Source organism: Castor canadensis, chromosome 8, assembly GCF_047511655.1.
Source record: "Castor canadensis chromosome 8, mCasCan1.hap1v2, whole genome shotgun sequence".
Taxonomy (NCBI): domain Eukaryota; kingdom Metazoa; phylum Chordata; class Mammalia; order Rodentia; family Castoridae; genus Castor; species Castor canadensis.
In genome coordinates, this window is record NC_133393.1 from 19,323,981 (window position 1) to 19,340,430 (window position 16,450).

Here is a 16,450-nt window from a genome sequence, read left to right on the forward strand (position 1 = left end):
TCATCTGTCCTCTATTTCTATGTGTCCAGAATGAGGAAAATGCTTCATCCCCCTCAATTCCAGGCAGTTGGCTGGAATGACATTGACAAAGAACAGTTCTAGAAGTGTCACTGATGCTACTGACAGATGCAGAAATGAGGTGTCCATCTGCTCCCACCTACCTCCACACCCCCGGTGCCCTTCTTCCTCTCATTCCCTTCCTTCCCCTGAAACATTCGCAGTTTTGCTTTTCAAAAGTTTCAGAAACAGTCAGAAGGCGGAGGAGGAGGATGGTGAATTAGAGGCCAGCTTGGGCTACACAGGGAGACCTTGTCTCACAAAAATTAATTTTAAAAAATTGCAAAGAATGGCATGTCAATCTGATCAGAAATTCCACGAAAAAAAACCCCGAATCCAGCCTTAGAACAGCTATAATTTCTGACAGCTCAGGCTGCTGGGTGTCTGGAAAGTCTGCCCAGACATGCCCAGTCTTCTTCCTCAAGTGCAGCTGACCTCAGGGAGGCCAGGCCTCCTCTGCTGTGGGGACCAGAACCCCAGGAAAGCTGAGGGGCACAATCCTGGGCCCCTCCTTGCCCTTGGCCCTGGAACCAGGCCAGAACTGGAGCTGAGCCTGACACCATGCCCACACCAGCTTCTGCCACCACCTTCTCCCTACACCCATACCGTCCACAGGCCGGGCTGGCAAAAGCCCAGCAGAGGACAGGGTGTCCTCCTACTGCATCAGGCCCGGCAGCCTCCTGGCATTTGGAATAGGCTTGACATTGTCTGTCTGCTTGCTTCGGGGGGAAATCATTTTAATGAAGGCATGTGGTGAGTTATTTAACATTTTGTGGCTCTGAACTTACAGTGAAATAATACTCCCCTTGTTGATGTTGAGAAGTAGATTTTTTAAATAGCTTCTAGATTCTGGATTGCTGCTACCTCCACAATAGCACTCAGCAAATATTTATTAAGTACTTACTAAGCGTCTTATACTGTTTGGTATTTTTAAAAAAATGTTTGCAGTCCAGCACTTGAATGTGGGCACACTCTTCAGAGGGGGGTCTTAGCCCTGAAGAGGACAAGTGTGCAGAAGTCACACCAAGACCTGACCTGGCTCCCAACACACACACACACAGAGAAAGACAGAGAGAGAGAGAGAGAGAGAGAGAGATTACACACGCCCTAGGCCTGCCTCAAGGGACCTGCAAATTGCACACTCAGGCCAGGTTTCTTTGGACTTTCTGGGGGTCTCCTGTCTCCTCCCAGGCCCCTTCTCACCCCCAGGAGGAAGCAGCCACCAGCCTCTTCTGTCTCGGGGCTGGACATGTTAGGGCATGTTCCAGAAGGCCAGAGGGCCAGTCGGGACCACAGCCTGACACCTGGGCAAGCTCCCAGAAGGGAGGCCGCTAGGGCTGGAGGGAGACTCAGGCAGGGGTGCAGGAGGGTCTGGCCAGCTCTGCGCAGAGTGAAGGAGAGAAACGGCAGGAGGGAAAGGTGGGAAGAACGGGCCTGAAGATGCTCAGGAAGACTCGATGGTGGGTGCCCGAGCTGCCCAGGAAGGGAGAGGAAGTGTGAGGACAAAGGAACCATTTCTAAGAAAAGCACTGGGGAGTCCCGAACAAGCACAGCCAGCTTTCAGAGAAATTCACCTCCACACCAGCTCGCAAGAAGTGAGACCCTATAGAGAAAGCAGAACAGAAATATAGCTGAGCAAAAGAGGTCTTGCTTGCTATGGATTTTGTTTCTTTTTAAGACTGAGATTGGGAGCCCCCACCCTGCACTTCAGGGGCATTCGGGGTAGGGGGGTGGGGGTGGGAGGTACTTAACCCAGCCAGTGCAAGCAGCAGGACAGACCATATTGTATCACAGAAAACTCTGTGACAGAATTGGTTCCCACAAACAACATCCTAAGCCTATTACCTAGCCCTGAAATTTCATCTTTAGAAATTTATTCTTTTGGCAGGGATTCTACTGGGTATTTTTCAAGATAGGGTCTCACAAACTATTTGCCTGGGCTGGCTTCAAACCATGATCCTCCTGATCTCTGCCTCCTGAGTAGCTGGGATTACAGGCATGAGCCACCGACCGACCAGCTGGAGTTTACTAATTTTAATGGGTCTGTTAGTATGTTTCCCAGAAAACACATGGAAGGGGAGCTCCATTTGAAGGAGGCTTGTTGGAAAGGGCATTCCCAATCCACACAGGATTGGGCAGAGAGGAAGGAGGCTGGAGGCTCTAGGGAGGCCTTAGGTGATCCCATATGGAGCTCCAGAGAGGGTTGACACTGCAGAGTTCCCTGCATTGGAGCAGGGCACTAGGCCTTTGCATGGTGCTCCTTCAGTCATTTGGATGTGGCTTTCCCTGCAGCAAGGGGACATACCCTCGGGCAAAGAGTGTAATCACCAGCAGCAGAAGGACTCAGCTATAAGCACCAGCAGCCAGCACTCCCTGAAGCCTCTGCAGAGAACAAATGCCTGGGCCCTCGAGAGGTTCTGGGGCCCTCAGGGTGCTGGGGGCACAGCACAGGGGGAACAAATTGATCAGCTCATTCAGGGACTAGAGGGGGCAAGGAATGAAGGGCTCCTGTGTCTTCACACAAATCCTTTCATCTTCCCAGAAAGAGGGTTCCCAACCAACTTACTCCAAAACCACTCCATTCTCCTGTCCAACTCCTACTCATGCTTCATGACCCAACCTATGTGCCCTCCACAGAGCTCCTGCCAGCTCCCAGAGCTCCTGGGGAGCAGGCCAGCATTGTGTGTCTTCTGAGTCCTGGGAGCTGGGAGTGTGGGAGGATGAGCCTGTTTTATTCATCTTTGTACCTCCGCAGGGAGCTCCGTGAATATTTATAGAGGGTCACTTTCTGCCTGCATGCTGAGGTGACAGGGCAGCTGCTCCTGCACCGTCTCTTTCACTTATTTCTCCATCTATTCACTCCCTTGTTCATTAAATATATTTTGCTCGAACACTCTATCAGTCACCGACTCCTGACCTGGAAGAAGTCACTTGGTTGAACTTTATGTGTAACTTTCAAATAATGGTTTTGTCACATGTGGCAAGACCACAACACTCCCCCACTTTCCCAAGGGCTCTCCTACCTTTTCCCAGCCTCCTCCTTCTGCAGGCAACACAGGGCCATGTGACTGGCTCTGGCCAATGAAATTCGAGCATAAGTGACCTTTGTCTCCTTAGGGCTGAGGCCAGGAGAAATGCTGGAGCCCTTCTTGTCCTCTGCAGCTATGACAAAAGCATGTCCCTGTGGTGTCACTACAACTGTGATGGGACCTGCATCAGCCGGGGTCCCCGAGAAGCTGTATGGAGCGGAGTGTCCCACGACGTGTTTGGGATAAATATATGGGAAAGGAGTCCTTTGTTGTGGGAAGTCCCTGAAATACCGGGGCCGTTTGTCACCGAGCACAACCTAAGATTGGTTCATGTTGTTGTGGGAGAATGTGGTTTGGGGAAGTCTGTGTCACCCAATGAAGTACACCTGTGGGTAGTCACACCATGGTGCAGTTGCTGCCTCTTCAATATTGCTAACTTGTGACTCTTTTTAGACAACAGAGTGGGACAGAAGGTACCCAGACTAAGCCTTGAGCATGTCTAGCCATTTCTTTTTCTTTTTTTTTCTTCTTGGGGGCACCGGGGTTTGAATTGCTAGGCAGGCACTCTTACTGCTTGAGCCATACCACCAGCCCTTTTTTGTGATGGATTTTTTTGAGATAGGGTCTCAGGCACTATTTGCCTGGGCTGGTTTTGAACCTTGATCCTCCTGATTTCTGCCTTTTTTTTTTTTTGCAGTGCCAGGTCTTGAACTCAGGGCCTACACCTTGAGCCACTCCACCAGCCCTTTTTTTTTTTAAATTTTTTATTATTATTATTCATATGTGCATACAATGCTTGGGTCACTTCTCCCCCCTGCCCCCACCCCCTCCCTTACCACCCACTCCGCCCCCTCCCTCTCTCCCCTACCCCCTTGATACCGGGCAGAAACTATGTTGCCCTTATTTCTAATTTTGTTGAAGAGAGAGTATAAGCAATAATAGGAAGGAACAAGTGTTTTTGCTAGTTGAGATAAGGATAGCTATACAGGGAGTTGACTCACATTAATTTCCTGTGCATGTGTGTTACCTTCTAGATTAATTCTTTTTAATCTAACCTTTTCTCTAGTTCCTGGTCCCCTTCTCCTATTGGCCTCAGTTGCTTTTAAGGTATCTGCTTTAGTTTCTCTGCATTGAGGGCAACAAATGCTAGCTAGTTTTTTAGGTGTCTTACCTATCCTCATATCTCCCTTGTGTGCACTCGAATTTATCTTGTGATCAAAGTTCAATCCCCTTGTTGTGTTTGCCCTTGATCTAATGTCCACATATGAGGGAGAACATACGATTTTTGGTCTTTTGGGCCAGGCTAACCTCACTCAGAATGATGTTCTCCAATTCCATCCATTTACCAGCGAATGATAACATTTCGTTCTTCTTCATGGCTACATAAAATTCCATTGTGTATAAATACCACATTTTCTTAATCCATTCGTCAGTGCTGGGGCATCTTGGCTGTTTCCATAACTTGGCTATTGTGAATAGTGCACCAACCCTTTTTTTGTGATGGGTTTTTTTGAGATAGGGCCTCGAAAACTATTTGCCTGGGCTGGTTTTGAATCTCAATCCTCTTGATCTCTGCCTCTTGAGTAGCTAGGATTACAGACATGAGCCACCAGTGCCCAGCTGCTTTTGCATTCTTAGACCCAGGGAGCTGCCATGGAGAAAATTCATTTACTCTAAGATCACCATGTTGTGGGAGGTCGAGAAAATTCATTTACTCTAAGATCACCATGTTGTGGGAGGTCCCATGCAGGGTAACATCGTCCCCAGCTGATCTCCCAGCATCCCCTTGGCTGCCGTGTGAGGACCATCTTGGAAGCTGATTCTCCCTGAGCAGGCAAACTTCCCCAGCTAAAGTCACATGGAAAACAGACAAGCCATCCCCGGGAGCCCCTGCCCGCAGCACATAATGGCCAGCAAATGAATGATCTGGGCTGCCTCTGTGGTTTTTTTGTTTGTTTGTTTGTTTGCTTGTTCTTTGTGGTGCTGGGGATAGAGCCCATGGTTTAAGGAGCAATACACGATTACAGATAGCTCAGTCATTTCCTGGGTTTTTTTTTTTGTTTATTTGTTTTTTTGCAGTGCTGGGGTTTGAACTCAGAGCCTACACCTTGAGCCACTCCACCAGCCCTTTCTTGTGATGGATTTTTTTTTTTCTTTTTTTTTTTGAGATAGGGTCTCTCAAACAATTTACCTGTGCTGGCTTCAAACCTCGATCCTCCTGATCTCTGCCTCCTGACTAGCTAGGATTACAGGTGTGAGCCATAGGCCACCAGGCTACTCTCTGGTTTTTCAATATCCAGTTATCCTTTCTCCAATAAGACATTGAGGGCTCAAACAATATATGCACATATGAATAAATGAATAACAAAGGACATTGGGGCGCTGGTGGCTCACACCTGTAATCCTAGCTATCCTAGAGGCAGAGATCAGGAGGACCAAGGTTTGAGGCCAGCCAAGGCAAACAGTTTTCAAAACCCTTTCTCAAAAATACTCAGCACAAAAAAAGGGCTGTCAGAGTAGCTCAAACAGTAGGGCACCTGCCTAGAAAGCATGAGGCCCTGAGTTAAAACCCCAGTACCGTCACAAGAAAAAAAAAGATATTGGGGAGTTTCCTAATGCCTTGTTACAGTACATGAGACTTCTGTGAGTCTCATCCATGTCCCGGGCACCAGGCAAGGAGTTTCCCATGGATGCCCATCTGGGATTAAGATTGTACCATAGTCGTCCCATGAGAGATTGCAGAAACCGGGCACCAAGTTTGGGGCTCTTTCAGGATTATTGAGACAAATCTAAACATTGGGGGTTATCACTGCTTGCTTTTTTGTGGCAGAGCAAGAGGGAATCCAAAGAAACGAAGGTCTAATGCTGGAGTTTCAAATACTGTGATGCCTGAGAATAGAAGTTTGTTGACAAGCGGACTGCCCAAAACTCTGATTGCAGTCCTATGAGCTGGCCTTCTAAGTCCCCAAGACACCTCTCCCTCCAGGCTCTTTAGGTCAGACAGGCCTTCTGATGATTCCCCAGAGTGGGAATTATACCCTCTTTACTTTCTTTTCTTCCCTAACAAACTACTTTTACGCACCCCTCACCAAAGAAAAACCTCAATAAATATCCATCGAAGTGCTGAGGGTCTTGGGTTTGGATTTTGTACCATAGCAAGGCCAGTGATGTCAGAATTCAGATCCATCAGCTGGGCTGGAGATGTAACTCAGTGGTAGAGTGCCTGCCTAGCATGCACAAGGCCATGAGTTCAATCCTCAGGGCCGCAAAAAGAAAAAAAAAACATATCCATCAGCTGGGAGTAGGTGATGTACACCCCTGTAATCCCAGCACTTGGGAGGATCACACTCTGGGGCTGGCCTGGGCAAAAGCAAGAGACATCTGAAAACAAACTACAGCAAAAAGGGCTGGAGAGTGACTCAAGTGATAGAGTACTTGCCTAGCAAGTGCAAGGTCCTGAATGCAAACCTCAGTACCGCCAAAAAGACAGAAAGGAGAGGAACAGAGAGAGAGAGAGAGAGATGAGAGAGACTTCCTCAGCTACACGTGATTCAATAAAGCTGCTTTGGTTGTCAGGTACCTGACCCCTACAGAGTGACTCCAGGATCCAGGCTCATTCCATGTTGTTGAAGAGGTGTGTGAGTTTGCTCTCGCCTGGCTCACGAGGACGCCCATCATCTCCCAATACACACTCATGGGTGAGACCTTGGCATATGATCCCAGGTTGATACAGTCTCTGGTTGGGGTACAGATTTGTAATGACATTTGCTAACCATCCCCCCCACAGCAGGGAACAAGGCAGATGGGACCCCTTCCTGTCCCCCATCTTCCTACAAGATGGTCTTTTTCTGCTGAGTCTCCAGACAGGGCCACAAGAACAGCGCCACCTCTTTGTGCAGAATGACCTCGTACCTCTAAAAGTGGGGACTTTCATACCCATGATCTCACCATTCCCGTGTGAGGCTGAAAGCAGTGAGGTAGACATGATCCCTCTCATTCTCGGAGAGGAAACAGGACAAAGAGGCGGTGTGCCCTGTCTAGTCACACAGCAGGACTCAACTTCCTCTTTCTGGTACACAGCTTGCTTTTTTTTTTAAACTAGTCAACATCAAAGTGGGAGAAGTCACTGGACCAGCATGCAGGAAAAACCCCTTACTCAGCAAATCCAGCTGAAATCCCCCGGGGCCCAGGAGAAGGGTGACTAAGAAGAAAAGTCCTTTCATTGTCAAAAATGCAGGTACGGAGCCCCCAGGGTTTCTTGATGGTGCGGGGAGGGGAGGAGGGTGTTCAGCCTGGATCTGGAGGGGGCTTGCCATGCTGAGATTTCAGAGGGAAAACCCAATTCTCCTTTTTGAATTTCCACAGGCTGGAAATGGCTCCATCAGACCAGCCTCTCTGTAGCCCAGGTAATAACCACATAGAGAGGGGAGGAAAGGGGACCTCCATCCCTTTTGAAAATGCTCAGGTCCTTTCTGTACATAGACCCTCTCTGCAAGAAGAGAAGAAATGACAGTGGCTACCTCTGGGGAGAGGAGCAGGTCACCTGTGTTGCTTCATAAGCCCCATCCCCTCTGTGTGCATAGCGCCCCCTGGAGTTGTGCTGGGCACAGGCTGCTTATCTTGGAGTTCAAAGTCGGCTGATTCCTCCTAATATATTTTAAAATAGTCAATACCATTTTGGATAATAACACAATGAAATATATTCCACCTCTCAGTGCTATCAGAATTTACCCAATTAAAATTTGGTGTGGAGTCAGCCAGCCACGTGTGGTGACTTCCATCCTCAAAGTTTGGGGGGCCTGGTTTAATGCACAGGACTCCGCTCTGGCCTCTAGAAGCTCTAGGCAGCCCCCTTGCCTGGGGAGATCGAAGATCACGGCGCAGGGGTGCAGTCGGGGAGGGCAGAGGGGAGGAGAGGCCGGCACCGCCCCAGCATCGGCCACGCAGCTGGCTTTGCCCGGGCTTGCCTGGCCTTGCATCATCGCAGCCGCCCACTCACTGCTGGAAAAACCAGCTAATTTTATCACCGACCCGGGCAGGAGCGTGCGCGGTTTCAGCTGGCCGGCCTGCTGCCACTTGCTTTGCTTTGGGTCTTCTTGATTTTTCAAAAATAATAACAACAAGTCCTAAGCAGAAAAAGAAGCTGTCCCCGGGTGGTGAGGTCCTGATACAGAAGCTCCGGGCCTCCTGCCGCTCCAGGCCCGACCTTCCCAGCCCAAACCAAGAGCCTGACCCCCATCAGAGCTCTCCAGCCCCAGCCCCAGAGGCCAGGATACCCTGGAGTCAGCAGAACTAGGAAGACACACTGCTTCCACAGCATCAAGAACAGCAGTGTGGTCATTTAGTTTTGCAAACATCTTTAAAATTCTATTTGTAGTGTCGTCCAAAGTGCAGAGTTTTGTTTTTCCATAATTTCCTGTATTTATTTTTTGAGGAGATAATCCGTTCACATGGTTCACTGTCAAAAGATGCAGGAGGAATTTGAGACGTAACCCCCCTGCCTGTTCCTGCCACCCTTTCCTTTCCCAGGGACTGTGGCTGGTGGCTTTTGTCTCCTTCTCTTATTCATTGTTATTTTTATTATTATTATTGTTATACTGGGGGTTGAACTCAGAGCCTTGGGCTTGCTAGGCAAGTGCTCTACCACTTGAGCCCCTCTCCTCTCCTTCTGGAGGTCATCTCTGAGCGTCCAGGACCGGAGTCCCAGGTCTGGGGTTTAATGTGTTCAGACATTAATTGCAAATGCTTTTGCGTCCTTTCAGCTCTGGTTTATGATATTGAATAATTTTGCCACAAACCAAAGAAAATATTTTTAGTGCTCAGAGATTTGGAGATTTTGGAATCACTGATGTGGGGCTATGGACCTGTAAGCAACAGACATCTATTCTTTTAATACTTGAATGGAAACACAGTGTTACACACCTTGGTTTTTTCACTCATTTTATCTTAGAGTCATTCCACATCAGTCTATAAAAAGTCTCCCCTTCATTTTTACTGCTGTATAGTACATGGAAGAACACTCAGGCTGTCTCTAGCCTTCTGCTACTACAAACATACATAGTTCTAAATGTAACTACATTAGGACAGGGGTCAGATCATCGTAACACTTATTTGTTACTGCAAGTTTAAGTTCAAGTCTGCTGAGGGTTGGGGGGAGGAAGAGATACAGTGAGATTAAAAAGACCTGCTGAGGCCTCTTGGACCTCCTGCCCCATCTGTCTAACTTGTATCACATAAAGTCATTCACACTAAAAATGGCTATTCCCAGCAAGAGAACAACTTGTGTTCCTATTGACTGTATTTGCCGGGGTTCCACCCAGAGAAACAGAACGAAGAGAAGAATAGAGACAGAAGACTGGGAGCGTGGCTCAAGTGGTAGAGTGCCTGTTCAAGACCCTGAATTCAAATCCTTCCCCTCCCCCCAACCAAAAAAAAAAGAGTGAAGGAGAGACAGATCGATTTATTTTAAGAATCAGCACTTGTGGTTGTGGGATTGGCAAGTCCTTAACTTTCAGGGCAAACTGGCAGGCTAGCCATTTCAGCCAGAGTTCCGTCTGCTGCGGTCTTGTCTGCAGGCATTCTGAAGGCACAATTCCTTCCTCCTCTGGTTTTCTTTTCTCTCTTAAGGCCTTCAGCTGATTGGATGAGGATCGTGGGCTCTAACCAAAGTCTACAGTTTAAATGTCAGTCATATCTAAAAAATACCTTCCCAGCAACATCCAGACAGGATGACCAAACGATTGGGTATGGTGGCCAGACTAGGAGGGTGCTTAACCATGGTACCGACTTCACCCCCAACTCTGCTGGGCTCCGCATGTTTGTCTAGGGTGAGATCGTGGAAGTCCCCACCTTGTCAGAGGTAACCATCTGAGGAGATGACAATCCAACGAGGACAAAGAGCTGTGGCCAGGAAACAACAGTACGGGAAGTCTCTAATGTGTAAGGTCCTGAGCACAGCTGAGAAAAGTCCCCTCAAATACAGCCCAGAACATCAGAGAGACCCGGGAATTCATGCCTAACCTTGAGACAGCCTTCTCCCCCAGATTTCACTCCGAGGGGTTTTTGTTTTCTTTCTGGTTTTTTTTTTTTTTTTTTTTTTTTGCAGAACTGGGGATTGAACTCAGGGCTTCACTCTCACTAGGCAGGCACTCTGCCACTTGAGCCATGCCCCCGGTCTAGGACATAAATCTTTTGGAAAGTGGAACCGCATAGTAGCCTTAATAAAGCCTAGATGTGAGGTGATCACAAGCTCCCAGGAAGTGACTCAGGTCCCACAGGGTGCCTTTCTCCCTGCAACTTGTGACTGTCCGTCCATTTCTCCTTCTGGCTAAGTCCCCAGACCTGGCACATTTTCCCACCTGCCTGTAGCTGGATCTAGAGCTGCCAGCCATTCTGGGATTACAAAGGCTTCTGGCCCTCGCAGATTTGAAATGTCTGCTAAAAACTCTGTCCATCCCAGGATAAGCCATTTCCCTGCAGGTGCCTCAAGAATAAAGCAGGCCCAGGCATGTCTGTCCTTCCTTTCCTTTTCTTTCTTTCTCTTTCTTCTTTCTTTTTTCTTTCATTCTTTCTTTTTCTTTCTCTCTCTTTCATCCGTTCATTCATTCATTCATTTGTTGACGATATAACCAGCTCAAATGGTAATAGCTAGAGGCGATAGCTACAAGAGGGGACAAGAGATACTATGCTCACCTGAGCAAAAACACCACCCACACCAGGTCTCTGGTCCAGGCCCAATTAAAGAAAGGGGTAGGGCTTCAGTAGGTGGAGCCTTGGCAATCTGAATTAACAGCCCCCCTTCCAAAACCAAGCCAGGACCACAGCTTTGGCAGGGCTGAAATTTACGCAATGTTTATGAGAAAAAAGTCACACTTATTAACACAGTATTGCCAGGGTGTCTCCTACACAAATTAGAGTACAAATGGCTTCACCATAAATCCACTGGTAATAGGTATAGCTGAAGGAGGAGGTAGCAAGGTGCATGTGGGCGGAGGGGGTGGGTAGGCTCTGGGGGCCACAGTTTTAAGACTTAAAGGACCACAACAACCCGGGCTGGAGGAGGACACAGGAGAAGCAAGAGAGGTTGACTAGGGCCATCCAGCAGCTCCCAGTTCAGTCATCTCCTGACTCCAGCATGCCCCTGTCTCCCGCTGGCCCAATCCAGGGTGCTCATGGCTCCTCAACCCACTTCCTTTCTCCTCCAACGGTAATAATGATAATAATAATTAGTATTAAAGTAGCCTGCACTTACGAGCATTTTCTCTATTATCAGGCTCTGTTCTCAGTACTTCACCCACAGTTACCTGGCTAATTTTCACCTTACTCATTTCATAAACGAGGCCTTAGTACTTTTATCCCATTTTACATACTAGGAAACTGAGGTAGGGCTAGAGATGAAATTATTTACTAACCCAGACAGAGACAGAGCAAGGATTGGAACCCAGACAGGCCGGCTCCAGGGCCCAAGTTCTAACCACTAATAACCTTCACAGCTGTCACTGACTGAGAATACCCTGGGCCAGCTGCAATTCCAAGTGCCCAAGTGGATCAGCTCAACTAATCCCCACAGCTGCTACCACTGCTCCATTTTACAACTGAGGCAACCTAGAAATAGAAGGGTCAAGCCATTCGCCCCGATCACACAGCTGCAGAAGACAGACTGAACCCAGTCAATGGGTTCCGGAGTTCATGGTCTTTGCACTGAACAGTGGCCCTGTGCCATCCCTAGCTTTCAGGATAATCTGAGAGCCTGAGAGCCGTGACCTTGGTTTCCATTTCTCTGTATCATGCCTGGTGCCAAACACTGGAGAATTTAATAAGGACTCAATAAATGGCTGATGAATCATCTTCTAAAATATTTTGTGACATTTATAAAAATCCTATTTTATGGAACTCAGTGGTAGAATGCTTGCCTAGCATGTGCCAGGCCCTGGCTTCCATCCCCAGCTCTAGAAAACAAAATTAGATTTCCAAGTTCATTGCAGAAAATCTGAAAAATACGAAAAAGTTCCAAGAAGAAATGCAAGTCATACTGGATGCAATGGGGTAACACCACCACTTTTTGATATCTTTCCAGCTCCTGTTACAAAATAGGGATCCCACTCCATGGCTTGTTTTGTAACCACCTTATTTTCTTACTTATCAAAAGATCACAGCCTCCATGTCATTACATCTTCTTCTGCGATTTCTATGGAGTGACACTCTTGTGATTGCCTGGGAACCAGTGTTCCCCACAAACAGCCCCCTCCCAGGACCTTTCCATCCCCAAACCTGCCCACCTCATACGCTCCACTCTCTCTTACTTTCTGGCATCTCTCGATAGCTTCTGCCACTCCTCTCTTTCCTTCTTAGGGGTCTCCTTGACCCCTGCCCAGGGTATGTCTCATGTCTCATCCTTCTCAATACCCCTCCCTGCTTCCTGTGCTCTGTCTCTAGTCACTCTGTGCCCTTCCCACACCCACGACCAAACCTCCTCCATCGTGTGCCCCACTCCCACAGAAGGTGCTAGAGACAATCCAACCCCATCAGCCAGCTGGCATTTGGCAAAGGTCTGCTGCAATGCAAGGAGTGACAGGAAGACAATGCCAGCCAATGCCCCACTGGAGGCTGAAGTGGGAGTCCCTCCCGGGATACAGGTGCATTTTGAGCTGGAGCCTTTGAAGCCTTAAAAAAAGACTCTCGTGGTATAATTTCAGGTTGCCAAGCAGGGCCTGCCAGAGCTATTTTGGTACAGGGAGCTCTTTTGATGTGCCTTGAGCCCCACCAGGGAGGCGGACGCCTAACCCACCCTGAGGGTGGGGCAGCCTGGGCGCCTTGGCCCATTAGGACGGAATGAAAGGCTTTTGAAGGTGGTGGCTCAAGGCAGGTGGTTTCTTGACTCCAGCCACAGTGTCTCAGCCAGGATGGGGGGGAGTGGGGGTGGGGGCTACTGTAGACAGTCTGCCAGAGGGGTGAGTCTGGGTTGGGGGGAACAGGAAGATGTGACTTCTCCCAGACCTGTTCTGCCCGACCTGGGTTTCTCTAGCATCATTGTCACGACAGCACTGCACCACCCACCACACAGGTTTTTGTAAGGCTCAGGTGAGCTAAGTTCAGTGAAAGTGTTTGCGGAGGGAAAAGCCTCAAAGTCAGGTGTCCTCAGACCTCTCTGCCTCTTTTCTGTTGTTTGGAAGGTGTTGAGAGTTCCTGACTGTTTTTAAGGCACTTCCTCTGGGAGTGTCTAGACCATAGGGGAGGGGACTTGGTGCTCAGGGAGGCCCAATCTGGATTCCCTTAGCTCTGGACCACTGTGGCCTCATCTTTCTCCCCCCAGAACTCCCCCGCCCCCCCACAGTTTTATCCCTGGTATTTATTGGGGGGGGGGGAGCGGTCCATTCCAAGCATGATTCATTTCAAACATGAATGTGGGGGAGGGGACGACTAATTGTCCTGGGTAACAGGAGATTGAGGGATTTTCTGGGGACCAGGACTTTCAGTGCTAAAACTGAGCCAGCCCTTGGCACAGGTGATTGGTCAGGCATGGATGTGGCTTTGTCTGGTGTTGTGCGTGTTGAGGTGTGAGTGCGCTGTGTTATTCACGTGTGTGTGCCGTGAGTGTAGGGAGAGTCTGGTGCTGTACTGGGTTTGTGGATTTGGTTCCTGCTGCTGTGTCTGGGAAGATGTGATGTGAGCATGCGTTTGTGGGATGTGTGTGTGTGTGTGGCGTTTAAATGGTGTGTTGGACTTAGCGATAGGAGGAATGTTGTTTGTTTCCAGGAATTTTTTTTTTCAGCAGCGATGTGACTGTGCACATTTTGTGTCTGGTGGAGTGTGGGATGTACGTTCAGTTGGGGGAAGACGGAATCACATGCACATTGTGGACGGGTGTGAAGTCTAACTGTGCCCGCATGTGGCTGGCACAGCATGCGTGGCTGGCAGGGTGTCCTGGCCACATGCGTGGTGTGTGCGGTGTGCACTTGCAACTGAGGCGTCAACGCGTTGTCTTGGGTCTGTGACGCGTTTATGTCACAGGCGAGCAGTGAATGCTGTTTATGTGTTTGGTGCTTTGCGCACGCGGTGCGTGGGCTTTGCTGGGGCTTGGGGGATTTGCGTGTTGTTAGTTGAGGGTGGGAGCTGCTGTCCTCGTGCGTTGGGCCACAAGTGCTGGACGCCCAGGCGGGGAGGGCGGGGGCGCGGTGGGGGCGGGGCGATTGGGTGTGGTCACGCCCACCGCGGGGGAGGAGGACGGCGGGGGAGGGGAGGCTAGGTGTGGTCACGCCCACCGCGGGGGGGGGGCACGGGGACAGCGGCGCCGAGAGGGCGCGGACGGCTGCGGGGCGCGGCCCGGTCTCTTGTCGCCTGCAGGCTGGCTCAGGTGTCCTTGTCCAGGCTCACCGCAAGCCTTGCACGGCCGAGTTACCCGCGCGCCTCGGGAATAGCGACGTCCCCCAAAACCTGACCGGAGACCCCCAAGTGCCCCCCACCCCTGAATTTTCCCGGTGTTGGAGAAGGAATCAGCTTTAGGGCAGGGAAGACAAGGCTGGAGAATGGAGGTGTTAGATGAGGTCGTGCGGGACAGTAACACTTCCCAGAGGGCACTAGGTTGAATTCAACTCGGCAATAAAGTGGCTATTTGTCCAAAGTTATACATTTGCCTTTTTTTTTCCTATGAAATTGCAGCCTTTATTCATTTCTTTGAGCACTTAGTACCTTGAACTGTAGTATCGATATATACTTCACCTATTCTATTTGATTATGCTCCTTTCATCCATGGGTCGGAGGCCACACCTGCCCTGTAACATCCCCAGCCCAACTGTGCAGAATGACTCACAGCTACTAGGCACACGATGAATGTTAGCCGAATGATCATAAAACTTTAGCTCTGAAACCCAGCATTTGTGCTTCTGCTACATGTAGAAGCTGACAAAACACGTCCTTCCCTCCCGTGCACTAATGGAAAGCTTAATATATTAATTATCTGAATTAGAGTCAAGAGTCTAATGTATCCCCCCGTACCCCAAAGTTTAGACAGGGACAAGATAACTTTCTCCCCTGTCATGGGGACAGAGAGAAGACTTAAGAATGAGGACCTAAAAGGTGTGCACGGGGCCAGTCAAGGTCTCTGTTTTAAGGCTGTCTCCTGGCACGTTCTCATTAGTGCCTTCGCTTTTCATCTAGACCAGCAAGAGGCAGTGCTCGCTGGACAGCAGACCTGGGAAGCACTCCTGCATTAACAGTCTCTGAGTGTCACTATTTGCTTTTTATTTTTATTTTTTTGGTGGAACTGGTGTTTGAACTCAGGGCTGCTCGCTTGCAAAGCAGACGTTCTTACCTCTTGAGCCACACCGTCAGTCCTAAATTGTCCAAAATTATACTGAGTACCATGGTGGAGTGATGGATTAGCATCTCTTTAAATTCTAAATGGGCATATTTCAGATTTGCTTCTGGTGGGACCTCCCTCCTGTTCCCCCTCCCCTCTTCCTTCCTCTTTTCCTCCACCATATTTTATGTAGCTCCAAACATCAAATACTGGCAGTTTCGTAGTCAGCTCAACACAGTTTAGAGAGCTCTTTTATGCTTTTCAGAACGCAGGGCAACGGTTTACTTCTGATTAGAGTGGCAGACATCCTGAGAGGGCCATGGGCTACCACAGCCTACACTGAAGTATTAGGACAATGGGAATAGTGTGTGGTGTGCTGGGAACTAGTATATCCAAGACATTTGCAAAGTGGCAGGTCCAGGTCACCCAGGTCACACAGCTCAAACTAAGGTGTTTATTTGACCTTCTGTGAACTCAGGAGGGTGAATTCAAATCCCCAAACCAGCAAGTTTTAGCCTGCATGAAAAGAGAGTTCCCTGTGCTTAATCTTTACAGAGAAAGCGACTTTAAGATGACCAATTTCCTTTTTGTTCCCTTTCTGCTTTTCTCAGCCTTCTAGGTCTGTGACACCAACCTCCACTGCTCCGTTCCTCAGTGTGCTCGTTCTAGTTTGTGGATTGGTGTTACCCATCCTGGACCACATTAAGGTATTTAAATTTGTTGTAATTTTCTCTTTTGACATAGGCCATATGAACTCACAGCAACCTCAGTTTCTCCAGACCTTCATAGACCCCAAAATTTATGGGGAGAGTGGTACGAGTCTGTTTGAGTGGTACTGAAACCAGAATTTTGGATCCCAGGCTCAAGCTCCTGGGATTCCAAATGCCAGGTCTGGTCACCTGTCCAAACGGAGACATGGTGAGAGGCAGAGAAGGGAGATTTGTTACACTGCTTGAGCGAAGAGGCAGAGTAAGCACTCAGGCCATCTTCAGCCACCCTTGGGGTACAGGCATAAGCTTTAACTTTAAATAGACAAAGAATTAGGGGCCGGGGATAAAAGGTATGC

The 16,450-nt window shown here is 48.9% G+C and overlaps 1 long non-coding RNA gene across 1 annotated transcript; it reads left to right on the forward strand.

The window, feature by feature from the left end:
• Window positions 1–383: 383 nt before the first annotated feature.
• LOC141425449 (uncharacterized) lies at window positions 384–7,833 on the forward strand. The gene is made up of 4 exons (XR_012450469.1): window positions 384–810; window positions 6,663–6,784; window positions 7,189–7,323; window positions 7,452–7,833. It is a non-coding gene; the product is annotated as an uncharacterized lncRNA (long non-coding RNA).
• The last annotated feature ends 8,617 nt before the right edge of the window (window positions 7,834–16,450 follow it).